The sequence below is a fragment of the Cyanistes caeruleus genome, chromosome 3 (genome assembly GCF_971803275.1).
Source record: "Cyanistes caeruleus chromosome 3, bCyaCae1.hap1.1, whole genome shotgun sequence".
NCBI classification, from domain to species: domain Eukaryota; kingdom Metazoa; phylum Chordata; class Aves; order Passeriformes; family Paridae; genus Cyanistes; species Cyanistes caeruleus.
In genome coordinates, this window is record NC_141703.1 from 89,785,647 (window position 1) to 89,799,833 (window position 14,187).

Here is a 14,187-nt window from a genome sequence, read left to right on the forward strand (position 1 = left end):
ACTGCAAAAATACACATCAGTATGTGATAAGAATGAATGCTGCTTTTCAGATGACTTTCTGCTGGTAATGTGAAGGATGATGCAAGGCAGCACTTTCTACTCAACTAACTTGGATTCTTAGCCATCCATAAGGTAACGGATTCCCTTTAGAAACTTCTGCACATACTCTTTGCCTGGAAGTGCCACCTTTTAACTGCTGCTTTACACAGTATTTTTATCTATCTATTGATCCATTCTGTATTTCTCACATTTTAGCAAATGAAGCATCACTTCTTACCTGCCATCAAGGAAACAGAAATATCCATGAATTCTTTTATGTTCTTTCAGACTTTCTTCTGGATAGTCATGCCACCCACTGTTCTCTTTTCTCCTTAATAGTATGCCTTTTAGAAACTCCTTTGTGCAGAAGTTCTTTCTTCTTTACTCTCAAAGGAAATACCTTTCCCCTGTTCTTGTGAAAACTACATGCCACATGAAACCAATCCCAGTACTGTTCCATGAAGGGCCACCTCTCCTGGCTGGGGAAGGATTACAGCTGAGCCAACTACCACCTGCAGGACACCCTGCACACAGCGCCTCAGGCCAGAGCTGGCCAAAGAGAGTGAAGTCCAAGGAAGTGTGATGGAAAAGCTTCCTCCAAAGACAGCACTTAGTGCTTAACCACCCTTCCTCCCTCTGCAATGCCATGCAGAGGCTCTGCAATCCATGCAGAGCCATTAGAGTAATGGGAGCAGCCCTAACAGCTCAGGCAGTGCTTCCCAGAGGCTGCCAGGTAGGACCCCATTTTCTCATTAAATGTAAGGGAGAATAAATGGAAAGAGAGACTCCTTGGGCCTGAGATGAGCTCCAAACTGCAGGATGGTGCCAGAATTGCCATGGACAGAAATAAGCTGGCAGTTTCTAAGTGAAAGAATTGCACAGATGCCAGGAGGGAACCTGGAGCATAAAGGGAAACTAACACAGATTAGCACCACATTGAAAAAAGAAATTAGAAAGGAGTGACAAGCACCAGGTGAAACATGCAGGAGAAATTGCTGAGGCTACTCAAATGCTGGCCCATTATACTGGACAGGATGTCTTGTGAAGCCTGGACTGAGGTCTGGGTACCTCTCTCCCACACTGCCTCAGGGAAAGAAATAATAGAGGAGGTTCATTTTTAACCTTCTCTATCCTTCTCTTTTGAATTGTGCAATGGAAACCACATGGGCCTACATAGGTGAGAGGGACTAAAACAGCCACAGGTGCCACAGGCTTGTGTTAATAAACAGGATTTCTGCTAACAACACTTCAAAGACCAAATTCCCAGCACTCTCACTTCGACTACCTGCTTGGAAAGAAGGTGCTGTTTTCAATTACTGTTCTTCTTAGAGGAGAAGTATCTCTACAGCTAAGGGCAATTTTTGCCTTCTGTACTGCAGTCTCTCATCACGGGTTTCATGGTAAAACTGAGTAATGCTCACCCATGGAGCCAGGCGCCTCCGCACTGCAGGGTTTGTACAAAACCTCACCTTACCAGCATCCAAGCACTTAAAAAGATTTAAAGAGCAAACCACCCCACGTGCACATAATTTCCTTTAAACCATCCTCTAACTCCAGCAACATGCATACCATAAGCTGCAGTTTGGAAGGGCAAGGGCAATGAAATAAACAGATTCCTGAGATTATTTCACTTGGGGGAAAAAAAGAGAAACAAACCAAAGGACATTTCAGGTGTTACAGGCACCAAATAGTAAGAGCTTGACCTTCCTGCAGCAGCACACAGGAGAACTGATCAGAAACAAAGCCAGTGTAGACTAGTTTTCCAGTTCAGTCTGGCCTATGCACAACAAGAAACAACTCACTAAAAAAAAATATTTTAATTCTCGTTATTTTCTACATGAAGCAAGAGAAAATGACTTATTAGTACCAGGAATATTTTAAAAGGGTTCCTTGATCTACAGATTACTGCTGTTGCAGATAACCCACCAGTGATCTGCCATCTCGATCATGGAACTATTAAAGACACAGACTGAAGAAGCTCATAGTAATGTCAAACAAAGCAAAAGAAAGCCTCCCTGACATCTGCAAATTTTGAGTACAGAGGCACCACCTCTCTTTATGCCATTCTATCTTATTTCTAACACATGAAATTAGACCACCTGAAAAATCAAAGCTGAAGCAGTTGAATTCAGCCTTGCCTAAACACTCCTTGTTACACATAGACAGATGATGGTAAAACCTGAAACTGCATTACCTTCTCAATAGAAAGTATAAAAGAACGGATTAAAAATGTGTAAAAATATCAAATTTCATCCAAATTTTTGTCTTTTATACTGTATATTTGTGGAGAATGTGCTATTTAAGATACAGACCTGACAGTCTTCGATAAAAATTACTTAGTATATCACCATCCAAAACAAAGCATAAATCTTCCAGAAATTACACCCCAGCAAAACATATCTTTGGACATCAGCTTGGGTGGATTCTGAAAGGAGATGCCATGACATAGCCTGGACAACAGAAGCTGAATACACAAAATAAGAAATTTGGTTTGAAACATGTTAGGAGCCTAACAAAACAGACTGACAAGTTATCTAAGTGGACTAAGTGATCCAAAATTACTGTTATTTTTCATTACAAAATAACCAGAAATGTACTTCCTCTTTTATTTATTTATTTTAATTCTGTTAATTCTTAAACCACTTTATTAACCTCCTTAGTGAAAAAGAAGGTAACATGGATAAACTACCCTTTACCCTATACCCTGATTGCTATAGCATCAGAACTGATATTCAGCTCAGTGGGTTGAGTCAGCTTTCGCCTTGTCTGTTTTATGAGTGCAGAGATTGAGCATTTGTGAAGTGTTTCGAGCACAGCAAGTGTCAAGTCCTTTCCTCTGACACTGATCACAAATCCAAAACAGGTGCATTCATGGGTAACATTTCATACTAGCAATAGAGACAGTGCTTGTAAGGGTCTTAATAAACCTCTTAAATATTTTTATTTCAGATGATGTACAATTCTAGTGAAACAAATGCAGGAAAGTGACCAAGTTTTCAGAAGCAAAGCACACCTGCAGATATACAAAAGAGTGTGTACTAACATTCTTTAAAAAAAAAAACAACAAAAAGCAAATCCTAAAAATAGTCCTGTTTTTTTTATTAGAGTCTTTTCTCCATCAGAAACTTTTTGTATCTTTAGAATGAATGCTTTTCCAACAATTTATTTTACAGAGCTCTTTCTCTGCTCTTCCTTCCCTTTTCCCAGGGGGAGCAGTGGCTTCACTGATCATGTGCCACAGCAGCTCCTGATTAATTCTGATAGACAACCAGCAGTTAGCTGGCACATCATCATCATCACCCTAGGATGAACAATAATCTGCCTCACCATCTGCTCCGAATTTTATTTTTAACCAGCCCCTGCTCCCTCCAGTGTAGAGAGTGTGGCAGGAAGGGCAGCCTTCCCCTGGAAGCGCTGTGCTGGGAGGTGGTGTCAGGGGCCAAGGGGGGAGCATCCAGTCACACACCCCTGAGCACCACAGTGGATGGCAAACAGCTGGATAAATGCAGCATCCCAGGAAGGAAAAAGGGCTTCTGCACCAGAGGGGCTGGCAACTGCCTGTTCTCCTCCAGCACAGACAGAACACCTGCTACTTTTTCAGTTCCATAGGCAAGTCAGATAAGGTTAAATGAACAGGCCAAGGTGGTAGGAGAACTAGGGGAAAGTGATGGATGTGGACCAGTTACTGATGGGAATATACATACCTACTTTTTCTGAGGTACACCCAAAATTTCAACATAAGAGCTTTTTTGATCACTTCACCTCTGAAACATAAAACTGTGCAGCGTTCACAGACAGACACTGCCCCAAGTGAGCTGTGCTGCTGTGCCAGTTACTGTATGACAACCCTGGTGCTGCACAGACTAGATTCAATGATTTCTTTTGAGAAGGAGCATCAAGATGTTACATCTCATGGGGATGGTAGCTGGAGGGAGTGGGAGAAAGACATAAGCACAGGTTTGATGAAGGCATAGGGCAGTGAGGAGGTTCATTTTGTAACTGCATGGCCCTGCTTGCCACGTTCAGAAGCACAGGCCAGAAGGTGGTGATTACAGGGTCACTATGGCTGTGTCACTGCTCAAAAGTGTTGCTGTCACCAGCAAACTGCCCGCAGACAATACTGTATGTGGGAACTGGTATGTTGTAACAGAGAAAAGGAGGAAATCAGGTGGAACCATAAAGCTTTGTACAGCTGGTAAAACAAGCTGCACATCTCTGATACACCATCAGCAAGATCTGATGATCATTCTCCCAGAGAAAACAGGGAACTGTTGAAAGCAGGCTCTGGGATATGAAGAACTGTCAAAATCTCAGAAGGACAAACAAAGAGTATGAAGATCAGATCTGAGAAAGAATAGAAACATAGATGGACCTTAGCATGTCTCCAGTCCAGCCCCTTACACAAATGAGGGCAATCAGATCTAACTGCTCATGACTTTATCAACTGATGTCTTGGAACCTTCCAAGGGCGGAGACTGCACAACATCTCTGGGAAGTCTTGTTCCAAGTGGAAATGTCATATACCAGTTTAGACCCTCTTGTTCTCCAGCCTGGCATCACTGAATATCCTGCCATTGTCTTCCTGGAGATCTCATAATTACAAATGCTGAAGAACAGATATTAGATGTGATGCAATCTGATGCTGGACTGTCCTGAAAAACATCCTCACCATGGAGAAAGGCTGCAGGTGAACTGACAATACGGAGGATGCACAACTGAAAAATATTCTCAATATTCTCAGTGAGTAGGCATCAATAATTTGGTATCAGGTGGGAACAAACTGAGGCCCTGATCACAGTTAGTATTCTCTAGTGTCAGATAACTAAATTTTGTGAATTTGGCTCACAATTTAAAAGGTAGGCTTATCAATGCTTTAGGAGACAGGACTGCCATTCCAAACAGAGAAATGCTTGGAATAAGTATAAAGAAATTCAGTAGAGATTGGTAGAAAATATAGCACTTGGATTAGGAGGAAAAAAATAGAGAGAGAAAGGAAAAAAAAATACAGGAAAAAAAAAATAAATAAAAGTAAGGTGGCTGACCAGAAGGGGGTAATTTTTCTGGCAGCACACTGCCAAGAACCTCAGGCTTATAACAGAGGACAAAGCAAGGAACCAAACTTGTTGTGCTGCAAGGAAAGTAAGAGAAAATCTGGCTGCTATGTATATTAATAACTATGTTGTGCATGACTATGACTGTTACTCTCCACAGTATGTTACCCTGCTTTATTCTTCCCTATGAATATCTCCTTCTGATAAACCAGGTGCAGCTTCAGATTCCACACTTAAAGATAGGGACCAACTGTAAAAATTCCAAATGAACAAAATTACACAGCTTAACACATGTTTCATTAGAGAAAAATTGGAAAGACAGACTTGTTTAGTTTAAAGAAGGTGGTGGTAGAGAACAGCAACTTTTGGGTATTACAGTAATGAAAACAGTGACAAACTGTTCTTTCGTTTCACACATACATAAAAAGATTACTCACAGCTTTAATTCGGGGTAAAAACCCCTTTAGGTTAGTGTATTATACAAAACTGAGGATAAGCCTGGAATATGCCAGCCATGGAGATTAAATTTACCCTGCTTCAGAGAACGACGATGATATGGCTATCTCTTCTAGCCCTGCACTGTATCTGAAAATAACCTTCAGCATATTCTGAAATGCAGACACTTCTACTGTATACTCATTCCCTATTTTGTATCTACTTTTCAAAGCAGAAACACACATAATGTTTTTAAAGCCACAAACATAGAATTGACAACCAAGTATGAAAAACCGAAACACAATTTCCCTCCCACCACTGAGGGCTATTTAATAAATTGTTAAGAATTAATAAATTTAAGAATTAACACCTTTCCTTGGAAAATTTGATTCTGCACCATCATTCTTGTTCACAAATGCTGTATCACTTGTTTCAGGCTTTCTCATTTACATTTTAATCAAGAGATTGCCAGTTTTAGACTATGTTTTTCCACTGTGCTTATGCTGGAAGCCAGTGAGCCAGGATCACAGTAACTGAAAGGCACCAGAAAGCACACCCCTCTGGAGGCCTGTATGATTATCCACTCTCCCTCGCCTTCTTGTTAGTTCAAATAACTGGTATTTTAACCAACACCCCATGGAGCCTGAATGCCATTCTTGCTGGGACTGTAGCAAACACTCGCAAACACCTTACACATGGACTGGCAGACCACCTCCTAACCCGTTCAAGTGAAACCGAACAGGTTAGGAGATGCGTATTTTACTTTAACAGGTTATTTTATGTCTGACTTAGCACGGAACATCTCTTGGTGCTCTTGTTTTCCCAGTGTCCAACATGTGCAGGCTGAAAGAAGAGTAAAAAATTGCATGTTGATTCCTATGACAAATTCTTGATCTTCACATTTCTTTTCTCCTGCTCCAAGTACACCCCTTACAAGGTATGCTGTGAGGCATACAGTCAACCTTTGGGAGACTGGATAGAGTGAACTTGCCAATTTCAAAGCTGGAAGGGAGCTTAATCCAATTTGAATTAATTTAAGAAATGACCACTACAACACCCACAACCGGTGACATGTTTGATCCTTCGCACTTCAAAGCACTTTCAGGTGTCAAGACAAAAAAGTAAACATGAGGAATTTTACCTTCATACTTGAAACACTGTACAGAATCTGAGCCAAGATATTTGTGATCTTTGCTATTAATGGTTTTAGCAACTCAAAATATAAAGCACAGCCAAATAATAATGACCAGCACAAAAACTATCCCAAGTGATAGAGTTTGATTACACAAACAGTAAGTTTTATTAATGAATAGTTTTCTTGAAGAAAACTAAACCCTGTTATTTTTGTAGGACAGCTCTCCGTCTCTCTTGAATTGTTCTACACAGAAGTTTAATATACACCAGACATACCTGAGCTTGACTTGAGCTCGTGCCAGTTTAATGGTGCCAGGTGCTCCAGAGTCACAGAATGAAACTGGCATTCCTATGGTGCACATGACCGGGAGAAAGAACTTCCACTGAACCTAGGACACTTAAAACCAGACAAGAACATAGGGGCTGCTGGTCTGCAGGGCTCCCTTCACTGGCAGCAGAGATAAAGATGTTCTGTTTATAGTTTTCTTCTGCCTCAAGTGTCCATGTCTGCTCTTGTAAATGCCTGAAATTAGGAAGATTAATACCTCATCTAGTGTCTGTGCCCATGCTTGGGAAGACTCTCTCTTTCACTCTCTCCCATTTATTGAATTGTATTACTGAAACATTTTCTAATGTTCTACACATACTTTTTTCTTTTTAAACAAAACCATTGTTGACATTAATTTTGGCTTCCTTCCAAAGTCTTCAAAAGAATACAAGATTTATCTGCATCAGTTTCCTGAGCTGCATTTTACTTTTATTTTAGCAGAATTAACTAATGAATAGTGCCACTCTAAATATCATCTGCACAAGCAAATGAAAGGTTCTACACTTTCAGACAGTGGCATCAGAAAGAAAATAATACCCCAGCCTTTCAGGTTTTCTGTGAGGATGATAATTTAGAAGTCTGAACTCAGAGTCTCTTTCTAGGTTTGTCACCAAGTTGTTTCCAATTAGGAACACATCATACACCTACCCATGCAATTTATTTACATTTATATATACTTTCTCAAGACTTCACTGTAACACTGTCAATTATTGCCATCAGAGAAAAACATTACTGACACAATTATTAGTTCTTTTTTAATGAATTAATTTAGCTGCCAATAGTGCCACCATATTTTAACATTATGCATGATAAAGCAACTTAGTGCAAGCATACACTGATAGAGCATACAAGGCAGCAAACTCATTTGCAGAAAAACAATATATTGCATTTCTTCTGAGAAGAAAGAGCATATGCATATTCTGCCAAATGCTTATGTACAGAAAAAATAAAGTTGCAAATCTACCTTTGTAATGCTAATTTTCTGATTTTTTAGTAAGTTTTTCACTCTTAAACCCAAGCCAGAAAACTCTGTTTACATATTTCATGTTCATCACTGCAGTAATTTCTAAGTCCTATGTCAATACTCTTTACTCTGCATTGCATCCTGAATTTTTCAATGTATACATTTTTTAAAAATCTAAGAAACTGTATTCTGAGTACTTCTCTCTCCCTATATTAAACACACATTTTTTGCAGAGCAAGTTTCCATCAAAAAATTATCTTCCCACACAGATAAGCATCTTTCCTTATTTATACAATCTAAGATCCTACCACTTTTACTGGCTTTTAACAAAAAGCTCCAACTTTCCTAAATATTTCCAAAATCATTTTGCCTCACTCACAACAACCTGAGGAATGAAGCAATTTCTTCTAGTTCCAATTGAACACACAGGGATGTTTTGCCTTAGAGCTATGACAAAGTAAGGTAACAGAGAATAAAAACAAAAGCAAAACCTCAAACCACATAACCTTGCTCAGCTGCAACCTGCAGCATTAAGAGAAGAACTTTTAGTGGGAAGCAGGCACAAAAGCAATCGCTTGTTATCACTGCAATGCCAAACTAGAACAGTCTCAATTCTCCTTGGGCAGAAGATGAAGAACAGCACTACAAAGTTAGTGGTATTCTCTTCTGTGTGCTCCAAGGACTATCTTGCAGCTAGTTCATCATGTAAGAGTCAAAGCAATCCTTTTTATCTGATGCTCGTCTAAAAGGATGCACAGGAACACCTGAGACAGGTTAAAGATGCCAGAGAAATCTCAATTTCACAACAGTGTATTCAGTGCATATAAGGAGTTTACTTCAGGGTCAAGGAAAGCCAGACAAAAAATTCCAGTGGAAGGAAGAAGAAACATTCTGATTTTTGACAAAAGCAGTCAGCAGAAGATCAAGGTGCTTTTTAAAAACCCATTCAAGTCTTCTCAAGAGCACAAAATACTGTCTTTCAGATTTATAAACAAACCAAGAGTCTGATAGAACCCTCAAATAACAAAATCATAATGCTCTAGATTAAAAAAATAAGGATTAAAAAAAGTCCAAAAAAAAAAATAAATCCTGACACGGGCAAGGGACTGGAAGTTGTCTTTGGAAGAGAAAAGAAGAGATCTGAAGCTCCAGATCCCTTTTTTGATTGCATACCCCATCAGTAAGAAAAACTTCTGAGCAAACTATAAAAATATTTACCTATAAATTATATATGTAGTACTGTAATAATATGCTATGGGTTATAAAGCATACACAAAAATAGAATTAGGAAGAAGATAAAGATGAAAAACCGGTTTAGAAGATTTTTATTATGTTATGAAAAGTATTTTCTTAATATTCTTCCCACCTTGATGGATTACTCTGCATGCATCCCACTTTGGAGACTGATGCAGATGGCCTTTTCTCCTCCTTCCTACTTCCAAGGACATTATCTAATCTCTTGCAGCTCAGTGAGGAATGGCGTTCACCTCGAGTTAATGCAGAGAAAAATAACTATGATGGCAGTGATCCAGTGACTGGAATTCAGGATTGGGGAAGGGTGGAGGACAGCTGAGAGTCAGCCCATTTTGTTAGGGGTTATACTCCATAACACATTCAGGAAAACTGGATATTGGTGGAGGCTAAAGCATGGAAGAGAATTTACTCATAAGGAGGGAAGTGATCAGAAGTATGATTAATTAGAGAAAAAAAAAGTGAGCCAAATTTTAGGTTTTAGAGAAGGATAATGAGCAAAGATAAAGGATAATGAGAAAAATGGGAAGCAATCTATTTTGGCTGGGAAAAGAGATGATCTTCAATTGTTCTGGATGCTTATCAGTAAACTAAGGAAACATCATCCAAATAAATTAATCACAAAATGATTGCACACCTGGTGGAGAACACCACTTTTAGAAAAAAAATCATTGCTTACTGTTAACCTTACAGGGCATTTCAAGAGCCTATCTGAAGAGCCAGTTCACTTCAATTTCATACTTCCTCCTAAAGATTTTGAATGTAGACTCTTCAGTGTATATGCTATGTACTAACAAGACAAAATTGGAAAAGGTGGCAAATCCTCGGTAGAAGACACAACCGGAATGAAAATCTGTCTTTATGAATTAAATAAATTGTCATTAGTCAACAAGATGATGTTTAGTCAAGTCTAAAGCATCCATTTATTTTTTCCATTATTTTTTCCACACCTGCACTTTACTTTCTACACTGCCCACAGCTGATGGCCGTGAGCCTTATAAAGTCACCTTTGGACTAGCAGAACAGGTACACAAACAATATCCCCTATCACCATTTAGACTCTGCAATACTGGGGCACCTGCAAAGACTGATGCAGACATGGGAGTGCCTATGCCTGGAACTATATTACACAGGATATTCTCAAACAAAGTAACTGCTGATTAAGAGATCAATTCCAAGTTTTAACTGCTGTAACCTGAAAAGGCGAATCACATACTGTATTGAAGGATTCTGCATCACAGCTGACAGCAGATCTTACATGAAGAGTCATCACAAGTTGAGGAATCAATGTTTTTGCACCATGATATTGTACAACATACTGGTAAGCAAACACTGCCATTACATTAAAGAAAGTGACTTTATATAGCCTTAATAAAAAAAATCAGTAAATACATATTAAAAAAAAATTATTGCACAAATTCTGATGCAGGCAGTGATCTGAGAAGAAAACAAACGACAACTACATAAATTAATTCTCTGACTTCCAAACCCGATTTCCTGTCTTTCAGCATTCAGCCGCTTACAGGGTCTTAATGCTCTTTCAAAAGTGATTATAAACAAACATACGGACATTAATTGCAAATCTTTGAGCCCTCACAGAGAGTTTCAAAGAGAGGCCCGCTGTGCTGTTTACTTGCATTTGCTTTCCCTCTCCTTAAGCACGCACTCATGCTTGGTGCCACAAATGTTTCCATCAGAGCAAGCAGAATTGGCACAACTCCAAGGCAAATTGCCATCTTGCTATTAGAAATGCACCAGAGTTGACAGAAGTGAGCTAATAAATTAAAATTCAAATATAAAGAGGATAAGAGAAGCAAGATCATCTTCCTTTCTTTTACAGGTGCAAGAGCAGCAGTGCTCTAATGATCTTGAATCTAAGATATGACTCATTACCTGTACTCTGAAGAGGGAGAAGCAGGGTATAAGTGATTCATTTAACAAGGTAACAAAGTCTCTTTCAATCCAAGAGAGCAGTGAAAGACAGAAGAATGTCAAAAATTTATAAACATTTGTTTATAAGTTGGTTATCTAGTTAAATATAAAGATAAAATTTCAGAACAGTGCTGAAAGACCAGCAGAGACTCATTGGTATTTATGAGGCATTGGTCCTACTCATGTGGGATACACAAGAGTGCAGAGTGGCACAGAATTGGAGTCCTGCAAAAAATATTTGGTAGAAAAAATTCTGCTCCAAAAGCTGTCAGTCTAACCAGGCAAATCAAGTATGAGGAAAAAATGTTATACATTTCCCATTTGGAAGACAGAGAATCTAAGCAGTGAGTGATAAAGCCATGTAAGGATGCGATAGAAGGGGGATCTCTGGATCTCATGCCCAGTTTAAACTGTGGTATTTAAACAATACAGTCATCCAAGGAGCATTTTAGGAGGAGCTAAAAACTGCATGCTGATGGGTATAGGTCAAACTTAGACCATCACATTACAGTGACATGTTTGGTTCCACAACTGTAGCTGTTTTCCCTTCACTAGACTGTAACCACTGCAGTCTCGAGAACACACAAGGAGCAGATCCTTAACACTGCAATCCCTGAATGAGGATATTTCTGAATACTACAGATTCAGATGACGATCAGGATCACCTTTTGGAAGCAAATACTAAACTACTGAGAACCACAGCAGTCCCTGCCACCTGAAAGCATCAAGGTCCTGTCAGCTTTACTTTTGTGGTCATTAACTTCCAGCTTCAGGCAGACTGTGATAAATCACCAAAGCATTTACCAGTGAAAAAACCCTTGGCTGAGAGGGAAGACCACAGGCAGGACTGAGGAACTCAATCCTCAACAAAAACATTCCAGTCTAGACATCGAATGTTCAGTTATCACAAAAATATTTGGGTGATGTGTCTTCAGAACACACAGATTTCCTTGAGTTAAATTCTTTAAAATGCAAAAAAAGGATCAAGTCCAGCACAGAACCAGCCCAAAGTTTTAGCTGAAAGAGCATCACAAACTGCAGGAGAGAATTACTGCCTCTTCCTTCATCGGTTTCTCTGACATTTTTAAGATTTTTACACCAAATATTTTTACACAGACATACAGATCAGCCAATTTAATTACAGCTCTTACTGTTTCCTCATATGAAAAGAATGTTTGGCTTTGCTTGCTTTTAAAACTGATGTGGTCTGTTCCCGACAATAATCATATATTCATGTGATCTTGTTCACAAAGCAGCAAGAACCACTGAGAGTACTCCATTTTAGCTTGAGTGAAGATTCACAAATCACCTAATCCTTTGTCTTTTATGGTCAAGTTACATCCTTGTCCTACCCCTAATGCTTTTTAGGCTTCAGGGTAGATAAGCAAACCCCTTTTTAATCAGTTTCAGCAGCTCAGTGCAATTATTATGGAAATTAAAAAGGTATCTCTTCTTTGAACTCCACTGAATTACATTCAGAAGTTGCTAATCTCTTTGCAACTTAAAACTACAGTATTCAAGTATTCCCATAATCATGGGCATTAGGAGTTTATATACTCCAGTCATGCAGTAAAACTACTAAAGGCATTTATCTACTCGTCAACAGGATTGTTTTCAGAAGCAGTGTAGTTTAACTCTCTTCCCCAGCCTGAAGTCAGCAAACTGGATCATACAGTTTCAGACTAACAGCAAAGGCAATCCAGAAAGACAGCCTGCCTTAGCTCCACCTGTAAGCACAACCAAAGAACCTGATTATTACTAGCCACTTGTGTTAACTCACGTTAAGTCCCCAAGAAGAAACAAGAAAGTAAGAATAAAACTATTAAACAGCCCAGGAGGAATAAAAATTTTGTCTGTGAAGAGAGAAAATGTTTCCATGATGCATTCTAATGCCATTTTAGACTGGCATTTTCGGAACAGTTTCGTATTATTGAGCTTTCTCCTGTTCTGTCAAAGCAGCTGCCTGTTTCCTTCTGACACCCAGATTTCTTTTAATCATTGAAGACAGGATGCTGTGTTCTGATGAAATGCCCTTCCTGACCGTGCCTGGTAGGGAGAATTAAAAGCCTTGCCAATCCTTTTGAAGTGCAAATCTTCACCAAGTAGGTTTCATGCCTCTTGTTATTGTTGCCTCTCTCACAAGAGCACAGTTTAGGTGGAACACAGAACACTGGACTGTTCAGTTATCTTCTAAAATGCATCTTGTCTTGCACTTGAGATCACATGATCTCGGTCTGCACTTCCACTGTTCTCTTTCTGCATTCCCAAATCTCACACTGTTCAAGAAAAAAAAACCTTGATAACTCTAGACTGCAAAAAATCTCTTTCCTCAAGCAGCAGAATCTCTTACCTAAACATGGGTTGACAGATTTTCTTTCTTCAAGCTTTATGCCTGACCTGCAGTGTGCTCTGGAAGACATATCTGTACAGGATGGGCACACTTGAGCCTCCAGCTTGTACTCTGACAGCACTTTGGGAGAAAACACACCCAGCTGTATCACTGATCTTAAATTGAAAGCCAAAAAGACACCAGCTTCTTTTCTGGCCAAGAACCAAGTACAGCTATACAAAGACAGTCCAGGGGCCCAGTCAGCAGTTTAAAATACATTTCTCTAGAGCACTGCACAGGATACAAGTTAATAAGCTCTGCCAGGGGGCCACAGCAGGTTATCGGTGGAGAATGAGGCATGCAAGGTGCTCTAAGGGCAAAGCAGTGCTGTAACGCAGCTGTAAAATAGCAACTTGACCACAGATCGCAATGTGTATATGGAACTGCCCTTGTATGTATTTAATTTTTGACCATAGTTTAGGCAGTAAACTGGAGAAAATTTAAGTTATCAACCAAATTTCCCTCACCATTTCACAACAACATTAACCTACACTTCATGCTACAGTTTCCCCTTCCTGATGAGCTGAAGCAGCAATTAGAGAAGGGCAACAATTTAACCATTAGTGTTAAAAAGAAAAAGCAGCCCCTTAAAACAACTTTTTATTATCCAGAGGAACACCATGTTACATTCATCTCAATGTGCAGATAATTTTTAGCTCAACTA

The 14,187-nt window shown here is 39.3% G+C and overlaps 1 protein-coding gene and 1 long non-coding RNA gene across 3 annotated transcripts in view; both read right to left on the reverse strand.

The window, feature by feature from the left end:
- The window catches only part of GTF2E1 (general transcription factor IIE subunit 1), a 49,086-nt gene that overhangs the window by 19,176 nt on the left and 15,723 nt on the right, over positions 1-14,187 (reverse strand). The gene's annotated exons all lie outside the window — the stretch shown is intronic.
- LOC147654329 (uncharacterized) lies at positions 2,607-7,182 on the reverse strand. Its single transcript, XR_015285391.1, has 2 exons — positions 6,936-7,182; positions 2,607-6,368 (listed from the first exon to the last, which is right to left on the reverse strand). It is a non-coding gene; the product is annotated as an uncharacterized LOC147654329 (long non-coding RNA).